This window comes from Scyliorhinus canicula, chromosome 18 (assembly GCF_902713615.1).
Source record: "Scyliorhinus canicula chromosome 18, sScyCan1.1, whole genome shotgun sequence".
NCBI lineage: Eukaryota > Metazoa > Chordata > Chondrichthyes > Carcharhiniformes > Scyliorhinidae > Scyliorhinus > Scyliorhinus canicula.
The window spans coordinates 94,617,111-94,636,647 of NC_052163.1; the positions used below are offsets into that span (position 1 = coordinate 94,617,111).

The 19,537-nt window shown below is 46.0% G+C and overlaps 1 protein-coding gene across 2 annotated transcripts in view; it reads left to right on the forward strand.

The window, feature by feature from the left end:
- The first annotated feature begins 2,809 nt into the window (after positions 1-2,809).
- matk (megakaryocyte-associated tyrosine kinase) overlaps positions 2,810-19,537 on the forward strand; it is a 147,137-nt gene continuing 130,409 nt past the window's right edge. The window contains exon 1 of one of the 2 annotated variants that reach the window (XM_038777002.1): positions 2,810-3,070. The gene's annotated coding sequence lies outside the window, so the exon portion shown is untranslated. The remainder of the gene's footprint in view (positions 3,071-19,537) is intronic. The other variant, XM_038777003.1, reaches the window with a different exon arrangement.

Consider the following 19,537-nt stretch of genomic DNA (forward strand, 5'->3'; position numbering starts at 1 on the left):
ATTTCTTGACCACTTCCATCACCGCAGCAACAGCAGCTTGTGTTTATATAGGGTGGCATTTTCCAGCCTGTCCTACGGACGGCAACACTCGCTACAAGTTCCGCCCGGCAGAGGGCGCAAACAAAGGAAAAGTCCGTTAACAGTGGCGGGACTGGAAGACCCTTACACCTGCCGAGGGTGGGCCGCATCTGCAGCTGCAAAAGACACCGCGGAGGGGTGGAAAACCCCACCCATAATATCTTTAACATAGTAAAACATAGCTGGCACCTCACAGGAACATCATGAAACTGAGCTGCCTAGGTGGTATTTAAAGTGATCATTGAGATAGGTTTTGAGGAGGAGCAGGTGGAGGGAATTCCACAGTTTCAAGCCTTGGCAGCTGAATACATGGACACCAATGATGGAGTGAATAAAATCAGGGATGCTTAAGAGGTTGGAATTGGAAGAGCATACAGATCCTGGAGGATTTTGGGTTTGGAGGAGGATACAGGGATTGTGGGGAGGGAGGGGTCATGTTGAAGCCATGAAAGGACTTGGAAAAAAAAAATGAGAATTTTAAAATCAACCATAAGGGATTGCAACTGTTTGAAAATAAGGCCTACCACCTACCCAGCCGTAACAGGCAAGAAACAGGCTTTGTGAGCATTTCCAGAATCCAGGAATAAAAACAAAATGATTACCAATTGTGCTTTAAATTCAAACGCAGTACTTTGAAGGTAATAGTCACTGGATTCCCTGAGCCACGAACAAATGGGCAGACGAGCAGACAGATCAAAAAGAGGATTTTTTCCTCATGGAATACTGCCACCGTTTCTGGGACGTGAAGGAGGTATAATAATGGCCGGTATGGGTGCCAGCATGTGGTGCAATATGGGAGTTCGGATGCTGTCCAGATTGGGGGTGGGGGGGGTCGGGTTATGGGTGTGTGGGACAGAGGGGGGTGTGCTGGTTTAGCACAGTGGGCTAAACAGCTGGCTTGTAAAACAGAACAAGGCCAGCAGTGCGGGTTAAATTCCTGTACCGGCCTCCCCGAACAGGTGCCGGAATGTGGCAACTAGGGTCTTTTCATAGTAACTTCATTTGAAGCCTTCTCGTGACAATAAACGGTTTTTCATTTCAGGGACAGAGTGCTCTTTACACACCCTGGCTGCCCTGAGGATGGTGAGCCGTTTTTCCCGGCACTGCTGGCCGGTCCGGACAGTGTTGCTGATGGTGCACACCGCCTCTGCCAAGTGCGCCCAGGCATGACACTCGGTGGCAGCTGGTAGCCTCCTTCCTGGGCTGGGGTACAGGGTCAACCGCATCTCCTCAGCCGCGTCCAGGAGGGTCTCCAGCTCGGCGACTGTGAATCTTGGGACCGTTCTCTTCACTGCCATCTTGTTGGCTGGGATGGTGTGTGTGGGGAGTGACGTGTGTATATGCGCCTGCAGCTTGTCAGCCCACTGAGTGTCAATCTTGGACCTGGAGAATCCAGCATCGTTTCTCATTGGAATCGACTATGTTCCACGTGGCCCCGGTGCTAGCCCCTCATGGCACCAGCCGCGCACGGACCCGGCCTATCAGATAGTTTCCCCCTGTAACCCCCCTCACCACCCCTGGACCACCCCCTACTAGTTCCCCCAGCTCCGCCGAAACCCCCCCCCCTCCTGACTGGCGGTGCTGGACACAGTCCGCAGCCACCACGTGAGGTACCCTAAAACTGTGAGCACACGTGTTGCACGCCGTTGGGGGTGGATCATCGGGGGAGGGCCTCAGGTGATGTCCTGAGGCCTGCGGCGTACTCAACGATGACCCCGTTTTTTAGGGGCAGAGCATCCAAAAACCGGTGGCTGCTCGATCTCGGCATCAAAACGGATTCTCCGACCAATCAATTTCGACGTCGACAATCGGAGAATCCAGCTGTTAGTCTCAGGAGCTGAGAATCCGGCCACATGTGTACAAGTAGGAATTAGGCCAGCTGTGAAACTCCACACAATACAGCATTGCATGGCAAACTATCCAGTCCATGCAAGATAACCAAATGGAGGAAGTATGAGAGGACAAGGGAGCATCCGGTGAGAGTCAATTCTACAGGAGAATAATGTACAGTGGGTTGTGGGTTGGGGAGGGGAGGCTGTGCGGAATAGGGGTGGCATGTTGGGGGAAGCTTTGTTTCAATTGTCACTTAAATAAACAAACTATTTTTGACTCGATTGAGCATTTTTTTGATGATTGGCGGGTCATTTGGAACAGATGCTTCTAGGTTTCCTGTCAAAGTGCTAAAGAAAAATGCCCATCTCCGATAACAGGTCGGGCATGGATCAGACCGCTAGGTTCAGATGTCAGTGCATACTGAGGGAGTGCAGCATTGCCAAAAGCGATGCGTTGATGAGATATCAGCTTGTTCCAGATATGAAAGTTTCTGTGGCAACAATAATGACTCGCACCTTGAAGACAGAAAATGGTGCGATACAAAAAAATGCAGGACTGAGTTTCACAGTGACTTGTGGAAAATGTGTGGGACATGGGATTGAGGATCATTACACACCCTGGGCCTGAACGGTAACAGATTGCCAACTTCCTGAGAACATGGGGACTAAATGCGTTCTTCACCAAGTCCTGCTACCAATCTTGCCCTGAATTCGGCAATTGCAATGATCAGGTAGCTTCCTCTACATCAGTGCCAGTGGCAGAAGCTATTCCTTATATTGTTAGCCCCTAAAATTTATCACAAAAATAAGCCAGTACCCCCATGAATAGTTTAAGTTATGTTCTCCAATGATAGACTTAGACCAGAAGAGGAAACGATCCAACTGTTCTGCAACCCACAGGAAGAGCCCTTCTTGTCTACACGTAACGTTGAAGTGCAAACTGGCTGTGTGCCTCCGTGAAATAATTGACGTGAGTTCTCTGCAACGTCTTTTCTGTTTATGTCAATGTGAAGTTCAGCAAGGAGAATTTGCACCTTCAGTTTTGTTGGCAACTGCTCAATATCACCACAAAACAGGCAATTAGGTGTCGGCTTCCTCTGAATGCCAGGAGACGATAGTCCTGAAACGAATCACTGATTCCCCTGCAAAGACCTGTGCGGTAAGTAACCTCACTCTTTTCTGCTCGCTGATTATAATCTCTTTTATGTCATTTGGTGAGCTAATTACAAGAAGGCTGTCTTGAGATTAGCAATAACTACACACGCATTGCAAGCTTGCCTTTACTGAAGCAGCTGGAATGAGGATTTTTGTTTCTGCTTCTCCAACGGTGTGATTTCAATTGACATATGGAGGAGAAGGAAATGGCTTTCTGAACGAAATGTTATTGAGAAACTAAAGGGCAAGTTCTATTGTGCAACGGGGTTGCAAAAATTGTTAAACCGAAGACAAGGTAACCTATGATGTTTTTATCAAAGCGTGAGTTTAAAATCGGATAAGGGGAGGGGAAGAATCAATTGGGTGTGAGGGGGGTGTCATCAGGATAGGTTTAAAATCCTGCTTGGGAAAGATGACAGCAGGGGACAGTGCAAGATGCATCTCTCAAATCGCTCAACATTCTCTAACAGCTTGGCACAGTCGTTAGCACTGTTGCCTCATAGCACCAGGGACCTGGGGTTCAGCCTCAGTTGACTGTTTGTGTGGAGTTTGCACATTCTCCCCGTGTCTGCGTGGGTTTCCTCCCGGTGTTCCAGTTTCCTCCCACAGTCCAAAGATGTGCAGGGTAGGTGGATTGACTATGCTAAATTGCCCCTGAGTGTCCCAGGGATGTGCAGGTTAGGTGGGGTTACAGGGATAGGATGGGAGAGTGGGCCCGGGTGGGGTGCTCTTTCAGAGGGTTGGTGCAGATTAGATGGGCTGAATGGCCTCCTGCACTGTAGGGATTCTATGGGTGACTACAGATTTTAATTTACTGCTGGCTGGCATCTGAAATGCTGATGCCCTTGTTTCACTGACCACTTCCCATCAGCTAAGTGGATCTGCTTTTATTACTAACCTTTAATTTTTTAAATAATTAAAATATGAACTTGGCTTTGCTTCAGAGGAAGTTGCATAATTTATGTTCGAAAATACCCAAACTAAACGGTGCTATTTTGAGCAGTTTTGTGGACTTTCCAACCAGATAATGGCAGGCAGGAAATTTCAAATAAAAAAAAAAATTTGATTCAGAATTTACAAATCATGTCGTAATTTGTTGAAAAAAATTCATCAAACCCATAATCACTGAGGTGGCCAATGCGTGGTCTATGAACCACTTGTAATACTTTTTTTGGATATGACTAACAGTCGATTGGCCGACTACTTGCATAGCAACGCTGAATGCAGGTACTTGCGGAGTTTGAACTGCCTTTTCCAGTAGAAGCAATATTTTCTGGGGGGGCGGGGGGGGGGGGGCGGTCTTGTGGAGAGCAGGTGCGACACGGGCGTTTTATAAGCAGGTCTGAAATGAAACTAGAACTTTATAGTAGGGACTGGCACTTACTGACCACTGGGCTGAGCCGAGGGAGCAGAAGTGATCATGTTGGTCAGTAATATCAGGCGCGTGAGCCATGGATTAATATCAGCATCCATCTCTGGTATGAGTTAACCGCTACCGTAAACAGGTTATGTGGTTTCAGACCCATTCACCTAAACCTGAAGCTATTAAATTGAGGAGGGGATAGAGTTACCAACCATCAGGGTATGTGCAGAGCCTGGAGGAATTACATATTAATTTCCCAGACACTGCTATGAGCAACTTGGGAGACAGATTGGAGGCATGTTGAAGTACGATGGCGGCAATGTGGCATGTCACTGGAATAGGAATTCAGTGGGCCCAGGCTAATGTGCCGGGGGTGCTGATTCAAATCCTACCACAGTGCCTGCTGGAATTAAATTCAATTTATGAATCTGGAATTGAAAGCAAGTCTCAGTAATTTTGTTTTATTTTATCACTGGGTGTCGGTGTCACTGGCTGGGCCAGCATTTATTGCCCGTCCCTAATTGCCCTTGCGAAGTGGGTGGCGAGCTGCATTCTTGAACTGCTGCAGTTCCTGTGGTGTAGGTACATCCGCAGTGCTGTTGGATGGGGTGTTCCAGGATTTTGACTCAGCGACAATGAAGGAACTCTGTCAGTGAAAGTAACGATGAAGCTATCTTCGATTGTCATAAAAATCCAACTGGGTCACTCAAGGAATGAAATCTGCCATCCTTATCTGGTCTCCTATGTGTGACTCCAGACCTACAGCAAACCTATTGACTCTAAACTGCTCTCTGAATTGGCCGAGACTGCAACAGTTCAGGATGGTGGTTCACCAACCTTCTCAAGTGCATTCAGAGCAGGCAACAAATACAGATTCTGTCAGCAAGCTCACATCCCATGAAAGAATAAAAAAGAACACTGGACATGTGTGCATTTCTTGTGACCTAACTCCTCCCGACAGGCATCTCAAGGCACAAATGGCATGGTCAGCCACCCACATTATGTGCTACTGAGGCACCCTCCATTGGTTCTTAGGCAGGGTAGGGGCAGAGGGCAGCAGCAGCTCCTCAGCTATACAGTGCTCGTAGCTTTCTGATCTAGCCTCACCCATGAAGAACCTTGCTGAGTTTGACACCACAGAGGGACAGCACCAGATAACAGTAGTAATTTGTCTCTGGGTTTAATGGAAAGTGGGTTCACATTGACCGCAATAGTGTAACCAGTGGCCCATCCAATACTGTCCATGGTGAATTTGTACTCCAACATTTTCAGAGAGCAACATTGGAGTCATGTCATGGATCCTCTGCCTGGAGGTTCACTGACTCGTTACCTGCTAATGCTTCACCATGAGCCATTTTCCTGGCAGTTGTCCATAAGACATAGGAGCAGAATTAGGCCACTCGGCCCATTGAGTCTGTTCCACCATTCAATAATGGCTGATATGTTTCTCATCCCTAATCTCCTGCCTTCTCCCTATGACACCTGATCCCCCTATTAGTCAAGAACCTATCTATCTCTGTCTTGAAGACACTCAGTGATTTGGCCTCCACAGCCTTCTGCGGCATAGTTCCACAGATTCATCAACCGCTGGTTGAAGGTGGTACCCCTGAGAGCGAAGGCAATGGCAAACCACCACTGAAGAAATTCCTCCTGATCTCAGTTTTAAAGGATCGTCCATTCAGTCTGAGGCTGTGGCTTGGGGTTTTAGTTTTTCCGACTACTGGAAACATCTTCTCCACGTCTACTCTATCTCGGCCTCTCAGTATCCTGCAAGTTTCAATAAGATTTCCCCTCATCCTTCTAAATTCCAACGTGTACAGACCCAGAGTCCTCATCCGCTCTTCATATGACAAGCTCTTCATTCCTGGGATCATTCTTGTGTACGTCCTCTGGACCCTCTCCAAGGCCAGCACATCCTCCCTTAGATATGCAGCCTAAAATTGTTCACAATATTCCAAATGGGGTCTGACCAGAGTCTTATACAGCCTCAGAAGTACATCCTTGCTCTTGTATTATAATCCTCTTGACATTGCATTTGCCTTCCCAACTGCCGACTGAACCTGCAAGTTAACCTTAAAAGAATCTTGAAGTAGGACTCCCAAGTCCCTTTGTGCTTCTGATTTCCTCAGCCTTTTCCCATTTATAAATAGTCTATGTCTCCATTCTTCCTACCAAAGTGCACAACCTCACACTTTTCCACATTGTATTCCATCTGCTACTTCGTTGCCAACTCTCCTAGCCTGTCCAAGCCCTTCTGCAGCTCCCCTGCTTCCTCAATACCAAATGTCCCTCTGCATATCTTTGCATCATCTGCAAACTTAGCAACAGTGCCCTCAGTTCCTTCTTCTCGGTCGTTAATGTATATTGTGAAAAGTTGTGGTCCCAACACGACCTCTGAGGAACACCACTAGTCACCGACTGCCATCCTGAAAAAAGACCCATTACCCCACTCTCTGCTTTCTCCCAGTCAGCCAAACCTCTGTCCATGCCAGGATATTACCCTTAACACCATGGGCTCTTAATTCATTTAACAACCTCCAATATGGCACCTTGTCAAAGGCCTTTTGGAAATTTAAATCGATCACATCCATTGGTTCTGCTTTGTCTAACTTCCTTGTTACCTTCTCAAAGAATTCTAACAGATTTGTTATACATGACCTCCCCTTGACGAAGCCGTGCTGACTCAGTCCTGTTGTTAGTGGTGGTTTGCCATTGCCTTCCGCTCCCAAGGACAGGGCGAGGAAACAGACTCCAAATCTACTTCAACCAGACCAAGAATCGAAACTACGCTAGGGACGTTAATCTGATCCCCACACTAGCTCTCTAGCCAACTGAACTAAACAGACCCTAAAGTTGTAGTAAGGGATTGGAACTAAAATAACATTTGGGCCGTCACAGCTTATAGTCTAGAACATGTTATTGAGGTCAGAAAATATATTTGGTTTGTGACTATGAAAGGGGAAGTATTATGTAAATGTCGAACAACTGTTTTGCTCATATTTAAAACAAGTATAGGGTTACTCAGCTTAGATCAGTTGAACAAAGATGTGTGGTTTTACCTGCTGACATACCTCTGGTTAATAAAACATATTTGGCACATGGAACATGATTAACTTATCATGTGTTGCTGGATAGCAAAATGGCGCAGCCTGACATCCAGCTTTTGACAATTATTCAATGTCAGTGACTTTAATGTTCATCAATTTGTTGGAATTAATTTCCTTACATCTGCCCGCACATGCTCACAATAAGTTTGCACCTCGGGCTTGACCTGAAATTCAACCTCAACGGGGGATGAGAATTGATGAGATGGTCACACAGACTTGAGGAATTTACTGGCTGACTCCTGTTCCTGTAGTCCCATCTCTCTCCTAACTATGGTCCAGTGTAGAGGGAGATTGATTTACTCTATATTGAACCCGTGCTGCACCTGAGTGGAGAATGTTTGATGGTCCAGTGTAGAGGGAGATTGATTTACTCTGTATTTACCTAGTGCTACACCTGACTGCGGAATGTTTGATGGTCCAGTGTACAGGAAGATTGATTTACTCTGTATTTACCCTGTGCTACACCTGACTGGGGAATGTTTGATGGTCCAGTGTAGAGGGAGATTGATTTACTCTGTATTTACCCTGTGCTACACCTGACTGCAGAATGTTTGATGGTCCAGTGTAGAGGGAGATTGATTTACTCAGTTTTTACCCTGTGCTACACCTGACTGGGGAATGTTTGATGGTTCAATGTTGAGGGAGTTTTCTACTTTATCTAACCTGCATTATTCATGATGTGAAAATGTTAATGGAAGAATATAATACAAGAGCTTTTTTCCTATGTACCTACCTAATTACATTCCTCACCTGGGGCTAATTAACGTCGGCACTAAAATGAGAAATGTTTGTTTCTCCAGAACTGATAGCGCTCACAAGAGAATACAGAATTTAACGACTGATAGTGTATTGAAAATAACTTCCTGGGTCAGAGCATGTATTCATCAGGCTACCACAGTCTGAGGGTTAGCTATCCAAGTAGACTGAGGACTGACTATATCAATGATAATAATCTTTATTAGTCACAATTAAGCTTACAATAACACTACAATGAAGTTACTGCGAAAATCCTCTAGTAACCACACTCCGGCGCCTGTTCAGGTACACTGAGGGAGAATTCAGAATGTCCAATTCACCCAACAAACACATCTTTCTGGACTTCGGAGCAGCTGGAGGAAACTCAGGCAGACACGGGTAGAATGTACAGACTCTGCACATTATATGGAGATGCCGGCGTTGGACTGGGGTGAGCACATTAAGAAGTCTTACAACACCTGGTTAAAGTCCAACATATTTGTTTCAAACACTAGCTTTCGGAGCTCTGCTCCTTTCTTCATTCACCTGAGGAAGGAGCAGTGCTCCGAAAGCTAGTGTTTGAAACAAACATGTTGGACTTTAACCTGGTGTTGTAAGACTTCTTACCGAGACTCTGCACAGACAGAGACCGAAATGGGGAATTGAACCCCGGTCCCTGGCGCTGTGAAGCAACAGTGCTAACCACTGTGCTACCATGCCATCCAGTACAGACTGAGGACTGACAATCCCAATACAGATTGAGAATGACTATCCCAGTACAGACTGAGGGTTGACTATCCCAGTACAGACTGAGGGTTGACTATCCCAGTACAGACTGAGGGTTGACTATCCCAGTACAGACTGAGGGTTGACTATCCCAGTACAGACTGAGAATGACTATCCCAGTACAGACTGAGGGTTGACTATCCCAGTACAGACTGAGGGTTGACTATCCCAATACAGACTGAGAACTGACTATCCCAATACAGACTGAGAACTGACTATCCCAGTCGAGAATAAGGACTGACTAGCCCAGTACAGACAGAGGACGATCTATCCCAATATACACATAGAAAACTGCCTACCCCAGTAGAGACTAATTAAGAAACAATGTTGCATTTCTTGGAAAAGTAATTGGATTGCTACACTTTGAGATGTACAAGTCATCGTTGCTTGTTAATTTTACTTCCTGATGTTTAAATAAATAGTGACACAGTAAAGACTGCAATCTGGTGAAATATTTCTCAATATGCAGGGAGGGCAGGAACATCTTCATCATTCAGAATGTTATTGTGACATAAAAATCTTCCCTGGCCAAAATGAACGAGAGCAAATAGTCACTGATCACTATATTTTGATCTGATATGACAATGGCCAATTTTTTGAGTAAATATGAGGAGGACTGATCCTGACTTTCTCTCTCTCTCTCCTCCCCCCCCCCCCCCCCCCCCCCCCCCATCACTGCAAGATGTCAAACTCAATATACCGGGTGTACTGGAGATCAGAATTAAAAACAGAAAATGCTGGAAATACTCATCAGGTTCTGGCAGCATCTGCTCAAAGAGAGAGTTCATGGGCAGAGGATGTGGCAAAGGTGGTCCTGCCCATTGTGGTTGGAGAACCAGTGGGACCCTCGCACCCACCTTTTCACAGGAGGCCTGATGTAATTACAAAGTAAGGAGGCACTAATTTGGACAGCGCGTGCCTCATGTCAGATTCAGCTCTCAGTACAGCGGAAATCGTGCCCCTGAGCTACTAGTAGCCAAATAATACCCCAGGGCCTTCACCAGGGATTGCTGATGGATCCTTGGGGAGAGATCAGTGGGGTGGGGTTTTTGGGAAGGATGGGTGGTCTGATAGAAGGGCATGGGGTTTCTTTCAGCAGGCTGTTGCTGGGTCCCTTGATCGGGCACTGAGTGCCAGTGGGTGAGGAACCCCCATCACTCCCACCCTGCCATTAGTAGGCCACTGGCAAGTCTTGCTGGGCAGCGCTGTCGAGGAACAGAAGACCTCGATGAGTCTACAGTTGTGCAACTGATGGACCATGAACCAGCTAAACCAGGGAGAGTACACATTTGTGTTAATGTGCATGGGTATTGCTGGATTCAAAGCATATAGTCCTTTGAGGGAACAAAAATTATGGGCATCCTAGATTATAAGCAAGTGGCCTCAAAACGTCAGTGGGCTCTTACCAGGCACTGAATGGGCTTCGTCCATCTTGTAACAGCATTCTACAGGTTGCCATGCCCAGTACCCTCTGAGGCAGCTTTTCTTGCATCTCTTTTGGAAGTGGAGTCTGCAAATGGATGCACAGCACTCTATTTTTATGATCCCCCACAAAGGACTCTAGGAAGCCCCGGCAGCGTTTGAAAGTATTATGGTGTAACTGTAGTAATCCAGGAAACACAAAGAAGAAGGTTCAAACAGATGTTTTCTGATCTCAAAAGTAAAGCTGCACCTGTGGGGTACAACACAAGTGTCCCGGTCCGGGATTCCTGGAACTCCCGGTCCGGGTCTGGGACGGCATTTAGAGGGCTCAGTAACGAGTCACAGCTGGGCTGGCCTCCACCCGTTACCATGGGAACTCGTACTCCACGAGCCCCAATGGGAGATTGATAAGTGATTCCCTGTGGTTCTTGTGAGGCTATCAAAGTAACCCAGTGATAAAACAGAGTACAAGAAACTGACTGGTGGATTGTAATAATAATAATAATCACTTATTGTCACAAGTAGGCTTCAATTAAGTTACTGTGAAAAGCTCCTAGTCGCCACATTCCGGCGCCTGTTCAGGGAGGCCGGTACGGGAATTGAACTCACGCTGCTGCCTTGTTCTGCATTACAAACCAGCTGTTTAGCTCAGTGTGCTAAACCAACCCCGATAGATATCTACTGTTATCACTTAGTGGACAGAGGTCCCTGAAATCCACTTCAAGACCATTCCTCAGCTAGCCCCTGAGAATCTCATGGCCCAATTTCCATTGACAGTACCTGGAATGCAACACCGTGGAATGTCCCTTAGATCTTAACCATTTTAAATTAACAATGTTTTCAACAAATCAAATCATAATTACAGGAGTTCCAAAAAAGTTCAAGCAGATCGGTTTATTCCATAAGCATATGCGAGCCGCAAAGCGGCAAGGAATACAACTATTCCCAGCTGGCACCATCCAATGATGCCAGCTCCCTTCATGGCCAGCTTTTAACAATCCCCACTGTTAGGCCTTAGCAGGGGAGCTCTTATTCCACGAGCCCCATGGGGAGACCAATCGGGTCGTTTCCGTGGGGGTTATTACAGAATCAAAGAGCCAAATTACAAGAACAGGTTTCATGGACTAGGCTCTTATACAGAAGATTCAGGGTCGATCTAATTGAGTTGTTTGAGATGATCATTTCAGATGATCAAAGGAAATGGTGGAATAGATGGAGAGAAACTATTTCCTCCGATGGGGAGTCTGGAAAAATGGGTCAAAAGCTCCAAATTAGAGGCAGATCATTCAGGGCCGATGTCAGGAAGCATTTCTTTGCTAAAAAGCAGAGTGAAGATCTGGAATTCTATCCTCCAAGGCGGTTGAGGTCAGTTGAAATTGAAAACGTCAAAACATGAACAGATTTGTGTTAGGTGAGGATACATTAGGGGATGTGAAACCGAGGTGGTTAAAGAAGTTCAGATACTGATCAACCATGATCAACAGTAGATCATGGTATAGAAGTTAACGTGATATATAAGATCTCATATTTTCACCATCAACATGCATGTTCAGGCTTATACTCGGCGTACAAGCGTACGGCGTACATCCCCTCCCTTTTCAGTTAACAACTGCATTTTAAGGCTATACTTGTATGAGGAGCTGGCCTCAATTTTTCAGTACAGAAATACATGTTTAGTGTTATACTGCCCTTTTTTAAAAGTTCATTTACGTGAATGTGGACATCGCTGGTTAGGCCAGAATTTATTGCCCATCCCTAGTTGCCCTTCAGAAGGTGGTGGTGAGCTGCCTTGTTTAACCACTGCAGTCCTTGGGGTGAAATAGTGCTGTTAGGGAGGGAGTTCCAGGATTTTGCCCCAGTGACAGTGAAGGGACAGCAATATATTCCCAGGTCAGGGTGGTGAGTGACTTGAGAGGAACCTCCAGCTGATGGGGTTCCCGGGTATCTTCCGGTCTTGTCCTTCTGGTGGCAGTCATGGGTTTGGTAGGTGCTGGCCAAAGAAACCTGGTGAGTTACTGCAGTGCACCTTGTCGATGGTATACACGGCTACAACTATTCATCTCTGGTGGAGGGTTTGAATTTTTATGGAAGGGGGAACAATCAAGCGGGCTGCTTTGTCCTGGATGGTCTCAAGCTTCTTGATTGTTATTGGAGCAGCACACATTCAGGCAAGTGGACAGTATTCCATTACAGTCCTAACTTGTGCCGTGTAGATGTTAGACAGGCTTTGTGGGGTCAGGAGCTGAGTAACTCGCCGTAGGATTCCTAGCCTTTGACCTACCCTGGTAGCCACAGTATTAATATGGCTCGTCCAATTCAGTTTTTGATCATTGGTAACCCCAGAATGTTGACTGTGGAGGATTCAGCAATGGTAATGCCACTGAATGTCAAGGGGTGATTGTTAGATCCTCTGTTGTAGGAGATGGTCATTGCCTGGCACTTGTGTGGTGCCAATGTAACTTGCCATTGTCAGACCAAGCCTGGATATTTTCCAGGTCTTCCTGCATTTGGACATGGACTGCTTCTTAGCCGGAGAATCATGAATGGCGCTGAACATTGTGCTGTTATCCGCAAACATCCCCACTTCTGACCATATGATGGAAGGGAGGTCATTGATGAAGCAGCTGAAGATGGTTGGGCTGAGGACACTACCCTGAGGAACTCCTGCAGTGATGTCCTGGAGCTGAGATGATTGCCTTCCAATCCCACAACCATCTTCCTTTGTGCCAGGTACGATTCCAATCAGCGGAGAGTTTTCTCCCTGATTCCCATTGACTCCAGTTTAGCTAGGGCTCCTTGATGCCATACTCGGTCAAATGCTGCCTTGATGTCAAAAGCAGTCACTCTCACCTCACCTCTGGCATTGAGCTCTTTTGTCCATGTTTGAACCAAGGCTGTAATGAGGTCAGGAGCTTAGTGACCCTGGCGGATCCTAACAGAGAGTCCATGAGCAAGTTATTGCTGAGTAAGTGCCTCTTGATAGCACTATTAATGACTCCTTCCATCACTTTGCTGATGATGGTCAGTAGGCTGTTCGGGTGATAATTGGCTGGGTTGGATTTGACCAATTCCTTGTGTACAGGGCAAACCCGGGCAATTTTTGACATTGCTGGGCAGATGACAGTGTTGTTGCTATACAGGAACATATGGGCTAGGGGTGTAGCAAGTTCTGGAGCACAAGTCTTCAGTACTATTGCCGTAATATTGTCAGTACCCATAGCCTTTGCAGTAAACAATGCCTTCAGCTGTTTCTTGGATATCGTGGAGTGAATCAAATTGGCACCTCTGATGCTGGGGACCTCTGGAGGAGAATGAGATAGACCATCCACTCAAACTTTTGGCTGAAGATTGTTGCGAATGCTTCAGCCTTGTCTTTTGCACAGATGCTGGGCTCCTCCATCAATGAGGATAGGCATATTTGTGGAGCCTCCTTCTCCAATGAGCTTAGATATGATGTGTTTGTGGTGCAATCGCTTAGCTCTGTCTATTACTTACTGCTTATTCTGTTTGGCACACAAGTAGTCCTGTGTTGTAGCTTCACCATGTTGACACCTCATTTTTCGGTCTGCCTGGTGCTGCCCTGGAATGCTCTCCTGCACTCTCCATTAAACCAGAGTTGATCCCCTGGCTTGGTGGTAATGGTAGAGTGTGGGCTAGAGTCAACCACATCTGGAGTCACTTATAGTGCCAGGCCAGGAAAGAACAGCAGATTTTCTTCCTTAAAGGGCATTAGTGTACCAAATGGGTTTATATGTCAATCAACAATGGATTCATCATTTGGCTTTTAATTCCAGGTATTTTATTGAGTTTAATTTCCACCACCTGCACTGGTAGGATTTGAACCTGGGTCCCCAGATCATTTGCCTGGGTCTCTGGATTACTAGTTCAGTGACGATATCTCGCCACCATCTCCCCGCCTTAGGTCGGTACAGGGGATGAAGTAGGCCATATGGGATTGATCTTCTTAAAGTCCTTTGTCTATGACTATAAAAACAAAGTGTTATGTTACCAAAAGGATGTGAGGGAGTTTAAGAGACACCCACACAGCGCAAAACACGCATTGCGACCGACGAATAGTAATGGGTCCTCCTGCAAAAAAAAATGGAGTAGGTAACTGGTTTTAAGCGGAAAAAAAAGTTGTAGCATTTATAACTCGTCAAATGGTTCTGTATGTGCTGCAGTGAGGGAATTCGAAAAATTGGCAGGAGAATGAAAGAAGAAGGAACCCACCCTAAAGACGATGCCGAAGAATAAATGGATTATGGGAACAGGGACCCGGCCTGATCTTGATTATATCAGAATGGGTCTGCACAAATTTCAGAATTATTATACTGCCACCAAAAGTTAAGTGTGCACTTAAGTGGGCCAAATTAACCCTGAGCCCAGCAAATATTTCAGAGCAATTGAGGTCAGTTGAGGCCACTTTATGGAATGAAAATGTCACGGCACAAGACCAAGGTAGCCCAGAGATGATCAACAGATCCCGATGTCTACATGAGCAGTTTCCAGAAATTCATCATCAAACAGCAGCAAAAACCACGAGTGCTCACTACCCCACTTCGGCACCAAGAATGAAACACCCGAGAATTTTGATATGCCCTGCAACCAAACTGTGGAGTAGAAGGGTTGGAAATTAGTTCTAGTGGTAACAACAGGTAAATTTCAGATGTAAAACGAGGCTGAAAATCAAGTTTCCTGCAGGAATTTTGTGAATGCCCATGACAACAGTTGGATGGATGAGGATAGAATGAAATCTTGTGTTGATATTGGGTGGAATAGGCAAGCCCGTGGCTTGTTCAGATCGCATATCACTGATGAGATTGAGAGGCTCCGATGTTAACCTGGGGGGAAGGGGTCTAGTATCCATAGTTCAACCTCTGGATCGTTACCTCAACAAACCATCCAAGGATCATGCTCGCAACAAATGGAACAGTTGGATGGTTGATGGAGAAAATTTCCACCCAAAGAGTGGGAATATGTGTGATGCCCTGTTTGATATTTTGTGTGGTTGCATCATCAAATTGTGGGATGGCATTAATGCACAAACTATAATTAAATGATTTTAAAAATGTGGAATATCCTATTCAATGGATGGATAGGACGTAATTTGTTGTGGATAGATGATTATGAAACTGAAAGCATCAAATCTGGCCCAGAGTGGGCTCCTCGTCATGATGCCATAGTCAAAGTGACTTGGGATGAATTCAATGAACGGAAGATGATAAATTTTGCGACTTTTAAAACATGATTGTGGTTCAACTTATCCTTGGAGAATGATTCCATGAAACAAAACGCGACATTGGGTTAATTTGTATCGCCGGTTTTGCGTTTTTCATTTTCACAATTCAGAATGGTAACCACCCACAAATACTCCAGCAGTTCACAGTTTATATGCAGCATTAAAGTCAAACCCTGCTTTGGAAGGATTCTTCAAAACATCGAAGATCAACCTTGTGGGCAGCACGGTAGCATTGCGGTTAGCATAATTGCTTCACAGCTCCAGGGTCCCAGGTTCGATTCCGGCTTGATTCACTGTCTGTGCGGAGTCTGCACATCCTCCCCGTGTGTGCGTGGGTTTCCTCCGGGTACTCCGGTTTCCTCCCACAGTCCAAAGATGTGCAGGTTAGGTGCATTGGCCATGCTTAGTGTCCAGAATCACCCTTAGTGTTAGGTGGAGTTACTGGGTTGTGGGGATAGGGTGGAGGTGTTGACCTTGGGTAGGGTGCTCTTCCAAGAGCCGGTGCAGACTCGATGGGCCGAATGGCCTCCGTCTGCACTGTAAATTCTATAACCTATATGTTGCAATCTACAGTAACTGAATGATGCAATAGTTTTGAGAGGCAGAATGGCCTATTTCTGTTGTTGCCAATTTGCACTGGAGACGCCAATAATGTTGCCCCTTTTAATATTGAGTGATATTGCTTTTCAGAATCGCCAGGTATCAGATGATACCACCACAAGGTTCAACCGGATATTGATCAAAGACCCAACAACCAGTCAGTTAGTTCAAGTTCAATAATGGTTTATTTACACACAAGATTAACTCACACATGCAACATAAAAACACTACAAGCTAAATTACACCTAACACTACAACAACCTGGACATAACTTTCAGGCACCCGGCTTTGGCAGAGGAACAAGGCCTTTATTCTGATCTGGAGTGGCTGGGTCTGGAGAAGTAACTTCGGTTCTGCTGGGCTCATCCGTCTGGTAGCGATCGTTGATCTTGAACTTGCTTCTGGTCGTGGTGCTGCAGTTGGCTTCAGGTATGGGCAGGGGCGATGTGCCAGGGCCAAAAGAGATCGAACACATGGCAGTGTCTCTCTTTATCCTTTGGGGGTTTCACGCTCTTTGGGCTGTCCTTTGCTTTGGACCCAATAATTCGGCAGGCTTCGATTACTGCCTTTGATTTGAGCCAATAAAGGGGCGGGTGCCTTGATGGCTGGGCGTGTCCTCAGCGGTCATTGACCTTGGCTGTTTGGGCTTCCTGGCTGAAGGGAGTGGCGCCGATGTGTCTGGAATTGTGTTTGATACCTGAGTACCAGTCCTTTGACTTGGGGGAATGGGTCATTAGAATGCAAATTGGCTAGGTGTTTCGATACTGTCTGGTTCTCTGTTAGCAAATATACATTTAGGTTCTGAGTTTGCCTGAATCCTGTATTGGCCATAATTCCCTTGAGTCTTTGCAAGTGTCCATGTTTCCTTTGTAAGTGGCCATCCCAGATGGCTACAGTCTATCCTCTTGATCCTAAACGCGAAGCGTGGTGGATCACACAACTGATCCTTCATCTGTTCTTTGGGGTGCCGGGTACCCTTGGTCAAGGACAGGTTCTATACTACTTTGTCCTATGTATTGGAGCATTTACCTAAGTTTTTAATACATCACACATTCATAAATTCTAAAGGGCAGTATAAAACATTTAATCATTACACATTTAACTTATTTACACAAAGGGGAATCTCCAATAGTCCTTACCTAAACTACACTTATGCTGCTAGCTAATAACCAAAAAGAACTTACATTACAATAGAAAAGTTTTAAACAATAGCAGCATCACATTCCTACTTAACTTATCAGATTTACCAAAACTTGAACTTTATTTATCAGAAAAGGGTTCAAAAAGAGTGTGGGGTCTGTTGAAGTCCAACAAAGGGGGTCGGAGTGTATATATCGGGGAACAGGAGGCTCTCCTTCGCCATTTTTTGAAGTCTAAGTGTCTTAACGACACTGCAGAGTATTGCAATAACTAATAGGGCTTCTACCGTATATGAGAGGGAATACCATTTTACGATGTTATCGCACCATGTGGGGGTATCGTGTGGTATGGTTGTGTTTGGAGCTAATTTGGTGTGGGTTACAGGGGCCGTCGACGCGCGGATCTGTAGTGATCCAATGATGACCATGATGGAGGTCATCAATTCTGTCTTCATTATCATAGAATTTATCATAGAATTTACAGTGCAGAAGGAGGCCATTCGGCCCATCGAGTCTGCACCGGCTCTTGGAAAGAGCACCCTACCCCCTACCCAAGGTCAACACCTCCACCCTATCCCCATAACTCAGTAACCCCACCCAACACTAAGGGCAATTTTGGACACTAAGGGCAATTTTATCATGGCCAATCCACCTAACGCGCACATCTTTGGACTGTGGGAGGAAACCGGAGCACCCGGAGGAACCCACGCACACACGGGGAGGATGTGCAGACTCCGCACAGACAGTGACCGAAGCCGGAATCGAACCTGGGACCCTGGAGCTGTGAAGCGATTGTGCTATCCACAATGCTACCGTGCTGCCCCTTGTCTTCATCTTGTCTTTTTGTTCCTTGTATCCTCGTATATCCCTGGGGGTGCAAGAATAATATCTGTTATTACCTATGTTTAATATCTCGTTTGTCTGTCTATTTCTCCTTAATATCAATTTCCCATTAGAATTGTCGCCATGTGTGACTCCCTCATTTTTTTTTAAACCAACCATTTTGGAGACAAGACATCCGAAAAGAACATTCTGTTAAAGTGCAGCTTGTGGTCGATGCATTGTCTGGGAGGACAATTTCTCTTTCCAGCGCTCAGGTAGTTTTTGTAATAGCAGCAAATTTTGTTTCAACCAAGTGTGTTGAACATGTAAGTAGCTATTGGGTTTAGCGGCCGAAGGGTCGCCGGAAACCAAAGTTGAGTGCAGAGACTGTGGCAAAGAGCATTCTTTAAACCACATGCAAAAGAAAAACAGATCAGGGGGAACAAAGACCTGCCAGAGTCGGTAAAGAGTTTTTAAAAACTTTTCCAAATCAGTGATGGGAACATGGGGTGCGTATGAGCCGCAGCAGGGCAAGAATGGGTGGGATCCCCAGGTAGGGCGGTGACCAGTGTCATTTCTCCACTACCCGAGCTTGGCTGACTGAATATATAGGGGGTCCTCAGGCAGGGCGGGGATTAGTGCCGTTACTCCACTGCCTGGGCGACCTTACACGAGTGGAAAGAGTTTGACTCCGAGAATGTGCAGACGAGTAATCATAACGGCATCAAGAAATTTAGTGGACGGGTGACATTAATTAAACATCTGAGGCCGGAAGAATAAAGTGTATCAAGAAATTTGAGAAATAAAGGTGGGCAGGCTCCATCAGAAAATAGGACACCGTAAATCACAATCGGTTCCTTTTCCTCATCATCTGGACACCTCAAGGTTCCATTTCAATAAGTGTCATAAAAGGGTTACCATAACGGGAGTCAGACTCTGAGTCATCACCATCTCCCGGTTGCCAAACTCGTGTCTGGCGTTTTCGCGCCTTGGCCGAGTGGGCTGTCGTGGGATTCGAATCGTTGTTCTGCCCCAATCAACAAGAGTTATCGCGGTGCCAATGGGGAATTCTTTGGTCAGAAGGGCCGGTAGCTGCAAAGGGCAAATTTCTATCATCGGGCGGTGGCTCTGGTTGTGGCAATGAAAGGGGGTATGAGGGGCCAAACATATCTTTGTCAGGGTTCCTGGGGCTGTAGTGACTGGGGCCTGGGTGGTTATGCCATTGGTCGTTGATGTCAAACAAGTCTGGAGCACTGTCA